Source organism: Typopeltis vanoorti, chromosome 23 (assembly GCF_054136105.1).
Source record: "Typopeltis vanoorti isolate ZY-2024b chromosome 23, IOZ_Tvanoo_1.0, whole genome shotgun sequence".
Taxonomy (NCBI): Eukaryota; Metazoa; Arthropoda; class Arachnida; order Uropygi; family Thelyphonidae; genus Typopeltis; species Typopeltis vanoorti.
The window spans coordinates 63,772,921-63,787,505 of NC_143571.1; the positions used below are offsets into that span (position 1 = coordinate 63,772,921).

The 14,585-nt window shown below is 32.4% G+C and overlaps 1 long non-coding RNA gene across 1 annotated transcript in view; it reads right to left on the reverse strand.

Moving 5' to 3' along the window:
* Positions 1-7,734: 7,734 nt before the first annotated feature.
* The window catches only part of LOC150093912 (uncharacterized), a 335,709-nt gene continuing 328,858 nt past the window's right edge, over positions 7,735-14,585 (reverse strand). The window contains exon 5 of the long non-coding RNA XR_016550314.1: positions 7,735-7,765. This is a non-coding gene — a long non-coding RNA (uncharacterized LOC150093912). The remainder of the gene's footprint in view (positions 7,766-14,585) is intronic.

Here is a 14,585-nt window from a genome sequence, read left to right on the forward strand (position 1 = left end):
CTAAGATTATTGAAACGAGTGTATTATTTGTGTAAATCACATGATCCCTGGTCGATTTGCATTGTATCCATGATGGGAGTTGTTTTTTGAAATTAGGACCCAAGCGGCTGTTGTATTCTTCAAAAGTTTCCTGGGGTGTACTGATAGCAAGATTAGGTAGAATTAATCTCTCTTTTTTTTGGGGGGGGGGGGAGAGGCTTGAGTTTTAAAGATTTAATTCGGCTGCGTATTTCTCTTCAGTGTAAAATAGTAGGATCAATGTCTTCCAGGAGCGTAAAGGATGCGATAGTACAATACAATTAAGATTACAGTGCATTCATACATGCCTTATGATAAGCAGAGAGAGAGAGAGAGAGAGAGTTCTGAGGTAAGGGGGGGGGGGGATCTGCCTACCTAGACAAGAAGTGGACAGAGAAGAAATGTCCATTCATTTGCAGAGATCAGGAACAGCAGTACCGAAATTCTAATTGACGATTGTAGATCTAAAGAGACTTGAAGGAAGTGTAATTAAAAGTTGACTGTAGAGGAATTTCTTCATTATTTTTGAAAGATATTGAGATTAAACCACTGGAATAATAATATGAAAGCAAATTTCACTTTTTTTTAATATGTGAATCGCACCAAAGAAGAGTTATAAATCTATAGTACATTCATATTAATACGGTGGGTGAGCTAATGGTTACATGATCTGGAAACTGTATTCTAAAAACGAAACATGAAACTATTTTTGTAGCCACTTCAGGCCTCTGATAAAGATGGTAGTAGTCTCACCGGATGATGAAATTCATCTGCTACCTAAAAACATTCACAAATATCTATGTCCACAGTGGGATTCAAATTAAAGCTTGGTGGTTGGAGAGCGGTAGTAGTACGGTATCCACTCGGCCAACCAGGTAGATTTAATTAAAGGCTTAATAAGCGGAATGAAATATATTAACCATAAAATAAAATTTATAGCGCAAAAGCTGAAACTACTGCTGTTTTATGCCAAGTGATTAAGCATTCTCAGAAGTCTGAAGAGGAAAGATGGAAAGCAAAGCCCGGATCCGTAATGTGCTATGCAACAGTAGAAGGGTTCCTTATATCAAGAAAACTTATTCATAATTCAGCCAAGAAATGGTAGTGTTAATAAAAGAGTACACGCTAATTTACGGCAATATTTCAACTTTTTAATTAGTCTCCAGAGTGGTATTCAAAAGTGCAGTTTTCCATTTGTAGGATTCATAACGTTAACACCACAAAAATATGTACGCACTCTGTTGACACAAAGCACACAAATGATGCAGACGTACAATGAAAACGATGCAGGTGAAGAAATGTGAAAGGGATTGGCGGAAGCAATTCTCAATGGTATTCAGTTGACCTAAAGGATAACTGACAGAAACCATCTACCGTATAATTTCAGCTACGTCTAATTGTGTCTTCAATTAAACTTATCTCGGCATCATCTCAAAGATATAATCACTAACGTCACAGGTGGTTTACTTCCACCGGATGCCAATTTACCATTAATTCTTATTACTAGCTATAGATGCTACCCCTTTCACACCGCCACTTCAAAACTGAAGCAGTTAAGAACACACAAATATGCTTAGAGGATGTAATAAAAATTAATTTTGATATTGTGCTATTAAAAACTAAGCAAGAGTTTTAAGACTATTACATAAGAAAGAGTAATGAAAAGTTGCGTAAATTTTAACGCCACGTATTAACCACATAGATCGGTCTACGCCGAGGTTGCATAATAAATCAAAAATATGCAGAAATCGAAACAATGAAGAAACTAAAATAAAAGTCAATTTAGAAATGAGAGAGAGAGAGGGGGGGGAATTATGCAGAAACAACGTATTAAAAATTAAATACATTACGGTACATATGAATACGCAATATTATATATATATATAAATATATATTCCTCAGTAGATAGATTCCTGATTAGTCGATCTTTGAGCAGAAATTTACTTCAACTTAGTAACTTAGAAAAATCATTGAACACGAGATGGCGGTAGCTGTCTGCTATATTTTTGTTGCCGTTCATTTAACACGCTGGTAGATATGCACTCCACTGCGACGATAGTGAGTACAAGACTAGGCATTCTTCTCAAAAAAAAAAAAAAAGCCAGGAACAGAGTTCCACCTACTTTCTTTTGGGAATGAAAAGGCGTGCGATGTAATTTTTATATACGTGTATATAGCAATCGACCCACAGTTCCTATAATACACCAATGATGTGAAAACATTAAGGACAGGAAGAAGTCATTGACATCTGTTTAAACTGACCAGATTATAATTAAATCAGGATGCTGTAGAATCTTAAGATGCTACAATATCACAACATATTCTCTGAATATGCCACACACACACACACACTAACCTAACAATAAACATGACTAGGTTTGATAACGGATATATGAATATATCAGAACCAGTGGACGCTATTATTGCATATTACAAGCGAAGTAAAACTTTAAGGCGCCATGCACATCAGACTGTGTTCACAGCTAGAACTGTCGCGTTTCAGGCATTTATTAAATATATCATAAATATTTAATATTTATTTTCCAGGCATTTATTATTGTTAATTTTTATGCTTGATTTTCGATTCATTCTAACACTAAGGGGATTCTATTAATAAAGCATTTCGGTTATACCACATTCAGCATATACTCAAAGAGAGAGAGAGAACAATAGATGTTCCAAACCACATTATTATTATTATGGTCGAATTCTCTATAACACATTCAAATTTCAATCAGTGAATATCCTGGTAAAATACTGTACAGGTACCAGCAGTCTTGATGTTTCCAAGGTAACTGACCGAATCAGCCACCAACGTCTTCTGAGCAAATCACAGATTTTTTTTTTTTTTTTGCAAGATTTAGATACCTTATTTCTTGCAACGAGATATCTAAATTTCATTTCGGAAGGCTTGCTGTGTGTGAGAGAGAGAGAGAGAGTGAACGAATTTTTATCCTTTAATTTCCCAATTAATGCTGGAGTGCCCAAAAAGTGATTTTGTTTTATTAGCTGTAAACACTATTGATAGTTTTGCTGATGCGAGTAATCTGCACTCTTCTATCGAGAAAAATGTGATTAAATAAAATTTCAAGGATATGTACAAAAAAAAAAAAACCTCTTTATATATTAATCTCTATACATTCTATTCTCTGAGGGAAGGATAATTGGAAAATCACTGGTATAATGAATTGCAAATTCTAACATACAATCATGTTTATCTCACATATAAAAAAAAAAAAAACACCTTCTCAATTGTTCTTAGGTTACAAATTTCATCAAAGTCCTAAAACAAGAATAGTTCTTCCTTCCTGAAGTAGCCGTGGATGCAAATTTTTTCTGGCATTATCTTATAGTTTTTTATTGTATTTATCTATTAGAACAGATTTTCTTCCTTGGAGTAACTGTAGCTGCAGATTTCTCCTGGTATAAATAAATATAATCTTACAGTTTGTATTGTATTCTATTGCATTTATTTATTTATTATTTGTATTTTCAAATTCAATCCCGCTCGAGAAAGATTATTAATCTATAGCACATTTAACATCTTGGATGGGCTAATGGTAACACAGTTAGCCTACTCATGACAGATAATTCTGGAAATTTCCTCTAGAAACAAACCACGGACCTTTTCAAGCCACTTCAGGCATTCAGTATGCGTGTGGTAATTTCACACCGTACGACGAACGTCCTATACCACCTAAAGTTTCCTCATATAACTATGCTGAAATCATTCACGAAGAACTCAGTCTAGCTTCACACCCAATTTTTTTTTACTTATAATAGTAATAATAATAATAATAAACGGCATTGCTATTAATCTAAAATGACAGGGAGAGACCCTTCTGACTGTCGTCATTTATTTATTCATTTTCAACATTTTAAAAAAAATCCACATTTTACTTTACAGTTTTTCTTCTTTTTTTTTGAGTTGCGCATTTTAAATTCCCATTTAAATATAGAGAAAAATATTTCAGAATACTATTGCACAGATATAGCAGAAATAAGGATAAGGACGGGAAGATTTATGGCAGTTTTCAGATAGACGAGAGTTGATTTCTCCACTATTCCACAACATTCATTTCATTTTTTCATGTATCTTCATTATTAGTTCATTAACTATAAAGAAGCATAAAAGGATGCAGGGCGCTCTTCGAGATTTCCTATAATAAATGTGTATTTACCCTAGCAAACGATCAGCTATTTTCTTTCATAAACGAAATATGGTTATTATTTATAATAAGCTTTTGAAACCAATTCAATGGATTACTGTACAGTAAGCAAGGCTATTTTGTTTGCTATTCTTTGTTTATTTGGAAAAAATGACAAAGAAAGAAATACGAGAAACATTTTTATTTTATTTTATTTTTTTATAAGCCTATATATTCCCCACTGTTGGATAAAGGCTTCTCTCATTGCGGGAAGGTTTTGGGTCTACTTTTCCCATGGTGATCCACTCCACCTTGGGAGAGTATTTATACACTTGTATGAATAAGTATATGAAGGTGAAAGACAATCATAAACATCCATGGCACGGCAGGATTCGAACCTGCAGCTTTTTGCCTGGAGAACGGATATGCTAGCCACTCGGCCAAACAAGTCGGCACGAGACGTATTTACCTCCTCGGTAAAAAAAATAAAAAATAAATAAAATAAATAATAAAAAATAGCAGATCAAAATTATGGATCCAGTAGCTTACATCTTCCCAAAATCAAATTGCAAATATTCTGCAAACTCTGATGGTTGGTCCAAAGATGAATATTTGAATGATGGACTGACAATAGAACATTCATCCGCCGCCCCTTATGGTTAAATTGAATATGTTCAACAGACCACTGTTTAAGAAATACAGCAACACGAATGCATATATTATTTTCGATTTAATTGCTGAAAACATAAACGAATCTGTGAGATGTTGGTATGGAAATTTTCGAAAGAAAGCGTTCTACGCTTACATTGAAACTGTAAACAAGCGTGATGTGCTTGCGATAAATATATAGCTACAGCTTCTGTCACGAAGCTGTAGAAACATCAAAACCGTTTCCTACAAAACGAGATTATTATTAGATACAAATTTATCGTAATACCTATTAGTATGGATTATATCCTTGTAAGAGATAAGCCTCATGCTCTAGAGTTAGCAGAACATATTTATGACACCTTATTTATGGTCAAGATATGCTATGACCCTTCGTCAAGAACTGCAGCAAATCGTATACTCAAAGTAATATAATTATTAGTAAATGTGTGAGGCCCACTATAGATTGCTGTTCCATACCTATCTATGTTTGTTTTTCTCTCACAGTTGCAGTTACGAAGTATAGCCCTCGACCGAGTAAAGAAAGGAAATCTGCGAGAGAGAGAGAGAGAGAGAGAGAGAGAGAGAGAGAGAGAGAGAGAGAGAGAGAGAGAAATGAAAGTCATAAACTCATCTTGATTGTAATGTTGCAGATATACCACCATTATTTTACTTGACGTTTTTTCTAAGTTTAACGTAAACGCTGGATATGTTCAGAGAACACTTGGAAAACTCAAATGAAATATGCATGCTTTTACAGTAGGATTTATGTACGTACGGGATTGATATGAATAAATACCATGTGCAGAAGTAATTTGCTATATATGTATCGAATATTGTCCCATGTTCAATTTTAAAGAAGATAGCCGCTTCCCAACGTTTACCCGTTTGACTGTACAGGCGATGACCTTCATAAGGCCTGATTGATCTACACGTGCGGGAAGATTAGTCCGATTTCTTGTAGTTTGGCAAAACAAGTTCTAAGGTGAAATCTAATAAAATCAGAACAAAAAAAAAAAAAAAATCCAGAATAATCTCTACTACACAGTAAATTTGAGCATAATCTCCAAACCAAATAACTAGCGAAAAATAAAATGGAACTGAATTATATCCAGTAAATAGCAACGAGTTCAGCAACTCCGATTGCTGAACTCGTGTAATGACTGTAAACTCGACATGACTTCAGCAACCGAAGTTGATATATACTGTCTGTCTCTGTCTGTCTGTCTGTGTGCGTGTGTGTGTGTACAAGCCTTCTCAGACGACAGCGATCTCGTTCTTGGCAGACTGTCTTAAGACCACAGTCACGCCTCCTAGACAAGCAATGTGTTATTTTTCCCCTGATTAAACATCCAGGATATCCCACTTTTTGAAAAACCAGTCGGCTCTGCTGTTTTCAGAATCGTGGTTCCATCCAGATTGGCATCCATAATAAGCCCTTTATCGAACTCTGAAGGATTCTTTGTTTTTTTTTTTTTTTTTTTTCACTGTGATCAACACTTACTGACCAGCAGCATTGTTAAATAGAACACGTGATGGCCAAAGTATTTGCATATACGCTTCGTGAATGACATTTACGTACATCTGCAAAAAAAAAAGTTTCTATCCAATGCCGGTATGAGGGTATTCCCACACACTAGTTTCATGTAGTGTGTGGGAATGAACGGGAGATGTATGCCAGTAGTGTAAACTACCAGAACCATTTTACGTATGAACATATCAACATGAACGATAAAACAGAGGGAAACCAACAAGCAAGGCTTACATGATGTAAAAATTAAACGCTCAAAGAAACAATACAAAATAGAAAGACTGTTCAGACGGATATAACCAATGAGGAACAACGGAAAAGGTAAAACGAAACATCAAAAATAAGAACACTTAGGGAATTAGATAAGCAAAGTCTAAAACAGCATGTATATCAGAAACAAAAGGTAAAGGAATGTATAAATTAAATAAATATCACATATTTTTCCGCGGAGTAGAGAAACAATACAAAGCTACACTAGGTGTAGGGATAATAATACATTACAAGACTTTCGAATGAGAATTTAAAAAAAGTGAGAATATATATCTGAAAGAATAGTGATTATATAATACCAAAGATTATATAATAACATAACACAACATTAAAACCTGATGAAACATTGGTTATTCGAGTTCTAACATCTGTAGACACTGAACGTGATCATTTACTATTTATTGCTGGAAAATATCGACTTCAACAAAATATAAATAAGGTTAAAAAGCATATAAAGAAATGCGGGCTTACATTACAGGAAGAAGGTTAAAAATGCTTCATTGAAATAGACTAAAAGTGCATTTAAAAAAAATGTTATCAGTTATGAGGAAGATATAAATTCTAACAGGGAAAAAAATTTAAAGCGAACATTAAACAAGCAGCACTAGGGAAAATGAAGAACTAGGGAAAAACTTCCGAACATACTAAAAAAAGCACTATAAGAAACAAAAAAAAAAAGCATATACGAAACATTTATAAGATTAATACTGCCAAACATGAAGTATCGAAGAATAAGAAATAAAAGCAAATATAGGAAGGTTATTCTAAATCAACAGAATATAAAGCTTTTACCGAACAGAGAATAAGTATAGAAATTTATCTGAATTCAAAGAAAATAAATTTCGAAATACATAAATATACCAAACATGGAAAGAGAACAATGGGAAAACTATTTCTACCAAATCATACTGAAGGCTAAGAAGAAATAGAAACATCAGAAATAATCCAGCTAAAAAACACAGATGAAATTGAAATAAAGAATAATTTGATAGTATCATCATAAAATTTAAAAAGAAATAGGAAATTAGCAAGAATTGGTGTAATTTATAACGAAATGCTAAAATATAAAAAAAAATGACTGAAAAAAAAAGAAAAAAGAATACAATTTGAACTTAAAACCTATCGAGAAATACACATATTGTGCACTATCCTAAAAATATGTACACAAATTATCAAAGAAGAATTAGAATCAATTTAGAAATCAAAATGAAAGAATTAAATTACAGCGGTTAACAATAAGAATTCCATAAGGCAAAATTCTGTACCGATGCAATATTTGCTGTAAAGTAAATAACAGAAAAAGAAGTACAATACAACAAACCAATGTAAAATATGTTTTATTTCAGATTTTCGATAGAATCAGATTACAAGATGTCCTGACAGTACTAGTTCAAGAAATTTACCACTCCAAATTATGGAAAGAATCAAAAATATATATACTAAAAATGAAATTGTAATAAAACATCAAAACATAAATACGCATTAAAAATCTATAATGAAATAATAATGATAAATAATAATGAAATAGAGCAGATCAGAACAGAATAAACATACTAGAATGGAACTAAATTAAAAAAAAAAAGAACAATTAATTAGTAAGAAACTGGAAACCAAATGCAAAAAATTCAATTAGCAGACCAACATAAAAAAAAAAAATATTTATATATTTAATTAAAAGAAGCGGATGCACATTAAAGCAGTGCTTCCACAAAAGTTGGAAATCACTGTTTTAATGCACAATCTAGTAATGAATTTTTTAGGAAATAGTTGGAAATGAATTAAGGAGTAATGATGGTATCAAAGTGAAAGTTTTTTAGATTAAAAAAAAATCCTGTGTATCCAGTTTTCAAGAAAGACATTTATAAAGTAACATGGGAAGCAAATGGTGGACGGTTTAAATCAAAAAATAAAGTCATATACTTATATAGCATGAGAAAAGGCAAGAGAACAACACTTTAATGTGATCCAATATTGGTGAAAGGAACACTCAGATATGGCATACACTGAATCCGAAGAACGTAAATGTAATTGGAGAGAAGGTAGGCTTTACAAACCTAGAATGTGTATAGGATGAATGCCTACAGAAATGGAAACAAAAGTAGAAAGATTGTCAAGTGTAAGTATTAAAAAAAAATAAAATTATAAGATGTCAAAAACCATTTTAGATGTACTGAAGAAAATATTGGGGACCGAAACAAAATCAAAGAAGAAAAATTATGTGATCGCGAATGTAAAATAAAAGTTGAAGATAAACGGAAAGCATTCATTATATAATTCGGACAAGAACTAGTAATCAGCAGTGCAATAGGAGACAGGAAAAATAACAAGCATTTAAACGCGGAAAGAGAGAGAGAGTAACGTAACAACTAAAAGAGACGGGAAAAAAAGAGACTTCTACAAGGCAACAAAAAGAAAAATACCTAGTCAAGCCAAATACTGATAAGATACATGATGATATTACTGAGAGGCAAAGTATAGCCAAAGAGAAATGTTTTTGTTAACTGCTTAAAGTACTAAAATTAATTCACAGAAATGAAATAATTGACCTGAAAGCAATACTCAAAAACTTGAGGCTCTACCATAAAGAAGTGTGCGAGGCTAAAGCAAAAAAAATCTCCTACATAAAATGACATAACAGCAAAAATGTTAAAAGCATGAAGTGAGTACAGAAGTGGCCATATAACATAAAATTCAAAAGAGTTTGGAAATAAGAAGTTTAACAAGTAAAAAATACAATCAAATCATACCCATATACCAAAAAGTGGAACAAAATTCGATTATAAAAATTTACTAGGGAATTTTTTATTTGGTGTCCCTTGCAGAGGCACTAATTTTTTATTAGTGGACTACTCCGAAGAAATTTCATGAGACTCATAATAGTGATTCTATAGCCTTTAACGGAGCAGATTTTTGGAATAAAGCAGATGACAACTTAGCAAAGCATACAATATGGTTGGACAATGGTAGTTTTGAATTCCTCGGCAGATTATACAAATGACAACTTTCTCTTGAAGGATATCAAAGGGAAAGTTGTAGCATGTGTTCTTTCAAATCCAATAAAAACAGGATTATAAAAGGGAGACGGTCATTTCCTATACTGTTTAACTCTTAGAAAAGGTGACCAGGAAAATGAAAAAATGTCCATTAAATGGAGAGGAACCATCATTAATACATCAAGGCAAATCCAGGCATCGGATGATGATTCTGTAGGAAGACGTGAGCAAACCAGTTACAGAAAGTTTGCCAAAGTAGGTAAGCTTAAAAATCCTACTTACTTTATCTTAAAATCCCATTATCTTATAATGAATAAAAGCACGGAACAAGAGTACAATTGATAAATCGCAATTTATTGTCATAACCTAGAGACAGTAGCATCTTACAAATAATCTGGTAACTACAGTAAATATAAAGACATTGAAGGAGAGTTCTAAACTCAAAATACAAGGAAACAAATACGTTCAGGTAAAACAAAAATGCGCTTTTAGAAGACAGTAGCAATTCCAATAATAGTATATGAGCACGAAAGCCGAACTCTGCACATCTACTTCAATGTACATGTACCAACGGTGTGTTATTTATCAAGTTTTGCAGGTGAATAATAAAACTACGGTGGGTAATCTGCGGCTTTTCTGCATCACAACTTCATTACTTGTACCCCTTGCATTAAAATAAAAAAAAAATCGCGAAATAAATTACATGCAAAAAATATACGTCTATTAAGGAATTTTATTAAATATCACATCTCACAGAAAAAAATAAACAAGTAAAGTAAACAGGTATATTTTATATTTATGTTTAATAAATCGCTATTACATCTCGCAATACAATACTGATTCACACTTCGAAGCAAGATACAAATTTACAAAAGAATAAATGGCATAATTAAAAGAAATTTTGGAAAACAAATGACTAAAGAAACTCAATTAAGATTACATAATATGACCTCTAAACCATCTCTCAAATCTGGAAGTGAAACCTGGATTCTAAAACAAAGAAACAGACAAAGATTGGAAGCAGCACAGATGAAGTTTCCAAGACCTCTCCTGGGACTCACTAGATTAGATAAAAAGAAAAACGCAGAAATAAGAGAACGATTAGATACAAAGAACATCGTACAAGAAATAGAAGAATATCAGCAAAATATCAGCTACACCACATAGAAAGGATGAATTACAATAGGATTCCCAAACTAGCATATACATATAAATATAATGCTACAGGAAGAAGAGACCGCGGACGTCCAAGAGTAAGATGGAAAGACCAACTTCATCTGAAGAGCAGGAACATAAAAAGCCTATACCTGAATTGCTCAGACGACGACGCCAACGATGTTTAATAAACTGATATATTGATTTTAGGTTTTATTTTACTATTCTTAATATATTAATATACTTCAACTATTTTTAAAATAAATTTTGTAGTACATTATATATATATATATATATCAGTGATTCGTCTTTTTTAACATTAATTCGATTGTTTAGAAAGTAATATTTTGATACAGGATAGATAAATATATTTGACACACCTTCATCTCTTAGCTTTATGGCCCCGATCTTTTGCTTTCTGTCGATAAAATAAATCGCGAATTAAATTGTCTAACACTTATTTTTTTTTTTTTTAATTTTTTTTTTGAATGAACTAGACCAGCGTTTCTCAAACGGTGGTATGCGTGCTACTGATAGGACGTCGAAAAAGATTTGGTGGTACGTGAATAATAAACTTTTTTTTTTTAATTTACGAAAAAGAAAACATTAAAAATTCTCATCCTCTAAAGATAAATAATTACATCTTTTAGCTCTTTTTTTTTTTTTTCAATCTAGCAGGATTTGATAAATCATAATAGAATAATAGAATTATGTAGGTTGGCAGATTTTCTTTCATGTTGTACTTAAAAAACAAATTGTAGAACAAGCCTCACTTTGTAGCCAAATTTACGTTCGTAATTAAGTAAATTAAAACCAGATATAAAGAAATTAATTACTGTTAAACAAGTTCAAGTGTCACATTAAGTCAATTATTATATTTGTTAAATATTTGATCGAGTTCTCCCGATTTCTTGATTTAATTGTTATCGATTACAATTAAATTGCCATGTTAATACAGTATTTTATAGTTCATTTTATATTGTACATATTTTAATAAGTGGTACCGATTTTTTCACTTTTTGTTTTGGTGATAGAAGTATTAAAAAAAGGTTGAGAACCGCTCAACGAGACAATTATTCGATACCTCAAAAAAAAATAAAATAAAATAAAATAAATAACAAATAAATAAATAAAAAAAAATATATATATACATATATACACACACACATATATATACATACACATACACACACACACACACACACACATATATATATACATACACACACACACACACACATGTGTGTGTGTGTGTGTGTGTGTGTGTGTGTGTGTGTGTGTGTGTGTGTGTGTGTGTGTGTGTGTGTGTGTGTGTGTGTGTGTGTGTGTGTGATTGTAGGTTAGCAATAGCGTAATCCATCTCTAGAAAATACCGCTGAAAAGGTGATCGATCCAGTCCGCTTTTCCGTCGGTCTTTTTCCTGAGTGACACCTCCTCAAACGTATGCCTCCTTCCTGACTCCAACCTGTTAATCATGTAGTTAAAGAGCCGGGTATTAAAGCAGCTAGTGTGACGGATGACAACCCCCCTTCCTTTTCTTCGGGCAACCTGCCGCCTTGTCCAGTATAAACCAGACGAGAGCAATGCATCACTTTTGATGACAGGTACATTATATTTAAATACATACTTTTCTGCATTGCTCTAGAACCGAACGTTTGTTACAATAGGCTGCACGGAGTATTTTACTGAAAAGCCTCAAACTATATACTTTTTGCTGCATAAAAAAGCATACTTTTACGAAATCTGAATGCATACTACGCACAGAACAAGTAAATTATTACTTATTTGTATATATATATACATACCAAATATAAATGAAGAACAGATGTAATAGGCAGTACAACCCACAGATGATTAATTCCGTCAACTGTCAATAATATTGGAAATACAATTGTATTTCCAAGTTTTATATATATATATATATATATATATATATATATATATATATGGATATTGGAAATACGATATATATATATATACGATTGTAATTACAGCAGATCTATTTTTCATTGTCAGTAGCCTATCATCATGTCTACGTTGTGATATACAACGTAGACATGATATGCTACTGACAATGCCAAGAGACATGCAAAATACGTCTGTACTATTTTGGTCTCTATTTATTTAGAACTGTTGGCGTATTTTAAGATAAGCCAATAATACTAAATAAACAGAGTCTGCGTAGTGTATTTATTTAGCACTGTTGGCTTAATACAGGTCTCGCTTGGCTTGGGGTGGTGGGCTACCACCCCAAGCCAGAGGGGCTACACCCCAAGTCAGAGAGACGTGAAGTGTTAGTCTGCAGCTTTTTCCTTTCCGTCTTTGTTTTTCAAATGAAAAGAAAAATCGATTGAAACATCAATTAAGATAAAACATAATAATAATAAGACATCAGGGAAAATTTTATGTTTAATATACATTTTGAGAATGGTGACCGTAATAACGCCTTTAAAATATACACCAAATCGAATCGATTTAAATAAAGAATGTAAAATTATTTCCAGTAATCGTCTATTATTGTGCAATTAATATTATTGCATTTATCGTTATTATGAGATATATTTATGGGACAATTTAATAAGCAGATTAAATACTGATGATTAGTTTAAACGAGTGTGCACTGTACAATACTCTACATAGTTGCAAAAGAATGCATCTAAGTATTTTCGAGTTAAAAACAAAATCACTAATATAAGAAGAGAAACGGATGGAAAATTTACTGAAGAACTTTTGGAATTTAAATATTTGCTGAATAGCATAACGGATTTTAAAATAAATTGGAAAGGATGAATTGAATGATACAAAGAATTTTTGGTAAAGAAATGACGAAAGAGAGAGCGTTAAGGATTATAACGTAAAAGCTAAAGCATCCCTCGCATATGGAAGCGAGACATCGCTTCTGAATAAAAGTGAGAGACAACGTTAGAAGTAGCTCAAATGAATTTGCTTAAAAAAAACATGTGCATATAAGATTATGCCATCAAAGAAATGTGGAAATTAAGAGAAAATTGAAGATTCAGAATATAAGCAAAAAATTACGGATATCTAACAAAACTGGAAGAGAATACTGAGATGAGTTTGACTGAAGTAGCATATCACTAAACTTAATAGGAAAAAAGAGGTACGTAAACGTGATCTCAGAAGGGAATTGAAAGAACAATTTAACCATGAGAATAAAAATATTGGCTATTAAACCTAAACAACTCTCAGAATAAGAACAGCTAACGAATATTAGGCATCACCCCATAAATCAATTTAAACTGATATTCATTTTTGATTAAATAAAAATTACATTACAAAACATACTAATTTCTATAACGATGATTCACGAAGTAAAAGTACTTCTGTACTTTTACTTCTTAAAAACTAGATCAATTTTCGACGATCTTTGAAAGAAATCGAGCTAAAGTTCTCTGTTATATATAGAACGGGATTTAATTTAATACTGACAAAATATTTTGAAACTCGATTTCTAATTTTTAGGAAAGTTCATGAAGGCTGTCATCATTAACAAATAAATTTACTGCCTAATTTATGGAAAGAACACGGAAATAAATCAAGTAATGATAATTCTATAGACAAAAGTAAACTATCAAAACAGTAAAGCAACAAAGTATATAGAAAATGCAAAGCGATCATTAGCTTTTAAAACAGCTGGGTAAAATTTCACTCGGTACCGAACTATCCACACGGTTCTGTTAAACAGATGAAAGTGTAAAATGTCCATTTCCGATGTTGCCAAGGAAAGAGAAAAACGACCCTCTGTGTCAGAGGTTGGTCGACGGGTGAAGTGGAATGAGGTTGCGCATGGTTTGGTGGATG